Genomic DNA, 5,518 nt, shown 5'->3' on the forward strand with positions numbered 1-5,518 from the left:
CCATAATCTCACTTCCATTATTAATTCATTTCTGCACCTTTGGGTCTCATTACTTCCTTCATTAGCAGTGACTGTCTTGGCTTAAGCAAAAGCAGGAAAAAAATAAAAGCCAGATGTATATATTAAAAAAAAAAGAGAAAAAAAAAATCAATATATTTTAAGAGTGTTTATGTACATGAACTTCACAGGCCACAAATGATTCAACAGAACCAGACTGACAGCAAAATTTCTCCTCATGTTGTTGCATGGCTTGGCTCATACACACTGTTCGCATTAGTTCCCCAACATCTTTCCCAATTAGTTGCCCGTCTCATGAACCCCCTTCAGGAGAAAATTGACCAGCAGCTTCTAAAGCTATACTTCAAATAAAAAGAACCCTGCCCTGCAGTCAGAGAGAACTACAGAGGAAAGATATGAAGGCCACTTGCAGACATTAAAATTTAAAAAAAAAAATTTTAAATGGTGCTTTACTATGAATTCGGCATACCGAGCCCACACCGAGCCCAGCACATGCCCAGAAGAGGCATTACCTTAGTTGGACCCAAATCACTCAACATCTGTATAGACTGTGTGCTTTAGTTGGGGCTTTTATGGCTCTTTTATCTAATAGCCGACTGAATCAGCTATTGGAGAGAAGCACCAAAAAAGTCCTGATAAAGTGCCTGACCTACACAGACACTGCAGAGCCAGGTCAAAGTAACACGCTGTTTCTTCCAGTAAAGCATGGTTCTTGTTGTTTTGTTTTTGTTTTTTATTTAACAACCGCAAGTAGTCAAGTTAACACTTCAATTATGACTTAACTAAGCAAAAGAATTGAGGGACATGATTTCATAAGAAAGTCAATGCTGACAAGTGCAAGATTTTGCCCTTTGAAAGAGTAAACTAAATTTATCATACACAAGAATGGAGTTTAAATTCATTCCAATGCTCTAAGAAAAAGAGACACACACTGACACCACTGTGGAGAGTTAAATTAAACAGTTCAATTAAAGCCTCTAATAAAATACACAGCAAACAAATTACAAGGATGCAAATGGAAGGCATAGTTGCATTATAATCTCTATCAATAAATGGTACCCTGACATTTGGGATGCAGCACTCCAGTCTAACCACCCTCACCAAAAACAGAATATAGCAGGTTCAAAGATGAACCTGTGATGAAAAGAGAGGCAAGGTGAAACTTCCAGACAGGGAAAGATTGAAAGGACTGGAGCTGTGTAGTTCACAGAAGAGACAAAAGGGACTATATAAAAGGAAGAGAGAGGGGAAGAAGGGTGCTTTTATATACCCCCTGCAAAGGCGTGCAGAGGGAGGAGAAGAAACAAATAACAGATGATAACAAAAAGGTGGAGAGGAGGAAGCCAAAAGAAAATCAGATTGAGGAAAAGAAAAACATTCTGAAAAAAATCAAAAAGGGTGAAATTCCCCATGGTGCAAAAGGCCTGCTGAAGGCCATCTGCACAACTTAAGACCCATTCTTCAGCAAGAAAAAAACAGGGAGAACAGACAGAGATGGGTCTCCACACCTGGGCTAAAATAGGACAAAAAATGGGAACTGAGATAAGGATAAGGAAGGAAAGGATAAATAAAGGTTTAATACTTTAATACTGAGATTCAATATACTTGAATATATACAGCTTGGCCCCATCCCCTGCACGCGCCACTGCCTGGGCCACACCTGTCAAGCACCGAGCCCAGCCCTGAGAGCAGTGCTGCCTTGACTGTGCCAGCCGAGCCCGGTCCCAGACCCTGCAAGCAGTATGTGTCCATCTCCCAGTTGCCTGGCCCACAGTGAGGGCATCCAGAAGCCGATATAAATTGACCCCATATTTCTGGTCGAAGAAGTTAGGATTTTCATAGATCTGGTGTAAAAGCTGACTTAACTTCTTGGATCAGAAATATGGGATCAACTTATGCACTGCTATCAACTTGTACACCATGAAATACAGGAACTCAAATGTGCTAAGGTCTATGTGATACCAGTTTAGAAGTGAGCTACTGAAATGTATGTTTTAATATTCTACTGAACTAGATATATACATTTAGCACTTGATTGTGGGGGACTAATGTATATTATAATTTTTCTGCATTCCAATATATATTAATGTTGGAATGCAGAAGAGTTACATTTTCATACATCTTCTGGCAATGTACAACTTTAATATCTTACCAGGGTGCTACTAGATGCTTGGTTTTGCTATATGCCCTTCAATAACATTTACCTCTGCGCTCTCTCAAATCTTAGCACTCAACCTGCAAATCACAAAAAGGTCTCTGAGGGCTGCAGTCATCCTTCCTTTCATTACCACTAGATCAGAGAAAATTTCTAAAATGTTTTCCCTGTTCTAGTATAGGATTAATAATATAAAAAAATTAAGACCCACTACCCCAAAATAAGTAGGTGGAAGAACCTAAAATGAATTGCTGGTGGAGTAGTCATTTATTGATACAGTACATTTAATATTTTTCCTCAAACAGTTATATTAAGTTATTCTTTCAAAATGACCAGTGTTAGTGCTTAAATTCCAACAGCCCTAAATCGGTTTCACTCCTAGGAACTGCTATTTGAAAGTTAACATATAACATGCTTCATTTCTAACCCACCACTACAGATAAAAATGATACTTGAAAATAAACCATATTTAAGTGAAAATGATTCTTGTACCGTTTCCTGATTCTAACCCAGATTAGCCACCCAAATCCTAAAATCCTTCTCAGAACTGGAAATGACAACAGCTATAATATGCACAAAGGATATAGCAACATTTAAGTTTTGTGAGTTAAATAATGAGAGGTTGCCAATTTTATTGAGCTTAGATATCAGCATTTAAAAGATATATGGAAATAAGTATTATAACTCTCATCCAACAATTAAATGTAAAATGCAAAAGGAATTGCAACACAAGGGGTTCAGAAATATAACAAAGCAAAAGTTAATACAGAAACAGGAGCCAGTGAAGTGACATGAGCCAAGAATGAGCAGGAAGAAAAACAACCTTCCCTTGGAGATACAGCAAGATGTAATCAGCTCCTGATTTAAAATACTACAGACCATGATCTCTTGCTCAAGTGAACACTGGCAGGTTCCATGGTCTTCTGCAGGAGCCACATATTTTAGCATTTCACAGGATCGAGCCCAGTTTTAGTAAAGCTGGTTGCAACTCTGCTGCATATGATCAAAGTATTTTCCAAAGTAATTTCTGCTCTGCCTATGCAACACATCCCTCTTGGAGGTCTGATGTGTTCATGCTTTCCTAGAGAAGCTCCAAACAGTGTACTAACCTCTACCCATCGAGGAGGCTAACTCCAAACCAAAACTGAAACAAGCGGCCTGGGAAATTTAGGGAGATTTGCACAGTACCCACCCAAAATGTACATCCCTCCTGTTCCTGTAGGAATAATGAGTGATCTGAAGAGTTAGAAAGGTTAGTAACCCTGAAATGAGTAAAAGGACCCTGTTAATTAATGAAAGGGGGAGTATTGACAAGTTTATGCTCTTTGGTTTTTATAAATGAAAAAGGAACTGAAATATTTGTATCAGGGGAACAGAAAGTTATGCGGGCATTTCAAAAGGCTATACTCAATTCTCCCCCCCCACCCTTACCAACCTTAAAACAGTTCTTTTTAAACCAAGCCAACTGCCCTGTGCTGTTTTTCTAGATGTGGATACTGTAAGCAAACTAAATGTCAGGAAGAAATAATTCTTGCAGCATGAATCGGTCGGTCAGCTGTGATAAAAAGAGCTGCCCTTCTACAGATCAGAAGGGCTAAATCTTATTCCAACTTTACATGCCTAAGGAGCAGTTATACAGTTGCATAACTGCAATTTTTGGCATTTATGAAGAATTTGGATTCAATTTCCAACTGTGACAGGATACAACCACACAAATTTAGGCATACCTGCTGGAAGTGGAACAGGGGAGTTAGAGGGACCTTGCAGCCTTAGCCTGATAACCTAGTGGCTAAGGCATTTGACCAGGGCATGGAAAACCCAGGTTCTAGGCCCCATTCGTATAAATTTAACTTAAAACCTACATCTCCCACTTCCCAGCAAAGAACTCTAACCACCGGGCCATGCCTTACCCATCCCTTGGCTGCCCAGTAGGCAAGAAGAGGGCTAGAGAAGGAAGAAAGATATGTGGGGTCAAGAAGGGGTAAACAAAGCAGAAGGAAGTTCAGCAACATAGCTACTAGCCTGGAAGATCCTGTGTTCTGGCCTTACAACAGCCATTTTGCACCTTGTTCATAACATTTGTTGAATAAAACAGATATAGCACCTCGATAGTTTCTTTCCCACTGGGGACCACAGCAATGTCCACATTGCTGACCATCCTACCTTTAGTTTAATTTGCCTCCTACAGATCCTATATAACCTCCCCTCCTGTCTGCCTAATAGAAGGTTTAGAGTTTGCTCTGTCTAGTATCTAGCCCAGGGATGGGCAAAATGCAGCCCACCAGGCCATTCTATTCAGGCCATGGGGCCCCCCCAAAATTAAGAAAACTAATATTTATCTGCCCCTGGCTGCCTGTCATGTGGCCCTCAATGGCTTGCCAAAACTCAGTAAGCGGCCCTCCGCCCAAAATAATTGCCCACCCCAATCTAGCCTATGGCCTAGTCATTGGAACAATTTGCTAAGAAATATGCACTGGAAGTACAAACACCTTTCAGGTGAAAGAGGCCTAGAACTAAGGTCTTGTAGTACCTGGTTGAGTGCCCTAACCACTAGCCTATGGGGCAAAGGAGGAGGACCCTTCTCCTCTTCCAACTTGTTGTGGTTTCTCTACAAATAAGTTTTGGGAACTTGTTCCATATTAAACCTGTGCCCAAGAGCTTCTGTTCCAATGTGGCGCCTTCACAGACAGCGTGGAGCCTTCTGAACACGCTCTCAAGGAAAGTATAGGTCACAACAACACAGAAGCCAAACCCTGTTTAAGCACCAAAAATTGCAGTCGCACAGCTGTGCAAGTGCCACTTAGGTATGTAAAAGATGAAGCAGGATTTCATACAAACATAGAGAAGCTGGGCTGGAAAGGACCTCCAGAGGTCTAGTCCAACCCCCTGCCTAAGGCAGGATCATTCCTATCCAAACCACCCCATGCAAACCATCATCTAAACTCTATATAAGAGTAAAATAATTTAGTCCTATGTGTCTTTCAGTCTGTCTGCACTAGAAGACATGCAAAAACATAAGGTCACTTACAACAGAGCAGTTTGTTCTTAAATGTTAATGAAATACGAACTCAGCTATTAACACAATTCTCTATTTTTCCTGTCAATCCAAATTACCTACAGCCTCTCAGCCACTCTTGTCCTGCGTTTCAAACTGAACTGCACAGCAAACCCATCCCTGTTATGCACCAACTGTGTTCTGCAAGCACAATCCACAATCATTCATGCATCCCAACAGATGCTTCCCCTGAAAATTAACTCATCTGTTTGAGCGGGGACTTGCCAGCACGATCAGAAACTGGGTGTATCCACTCACTAAGGGCTGACCAAACCCTGACATAGAGAACA

At 40.8% G+C, this 5,518-nt stretch overlaps 1 protein-coding gene across 1 annotated transcript in view; it reads right to left on the reverse strand.

Moving 5' to 3' along the window:
* Positions 1 to 5,518, reverse strand: part of CARS2 (cysteinyl-tRNA synthetase 2, mitochondrial) — a 69,823-nt gene that overhangs the window by 46,295 nt on the left and 18,010 nt on the right. The gene's annotated exons all lie outside the window — the stretch shown is intronic.

This window comes from Alligator sinensis, unplaced genomic scaffold (genome assembly GCF_000455745.1).
Source record: "Alligator sinensis unplaced genomic scaffold, ASM45574v1 scaffold288_1, whole genome shotgun sequence".
Classification (NCBI taxonomy): Eukaryota; Metazoa; Chordata; order Crocodylia; family Alligatoridae; genus Alligator; species Alligator sinensis.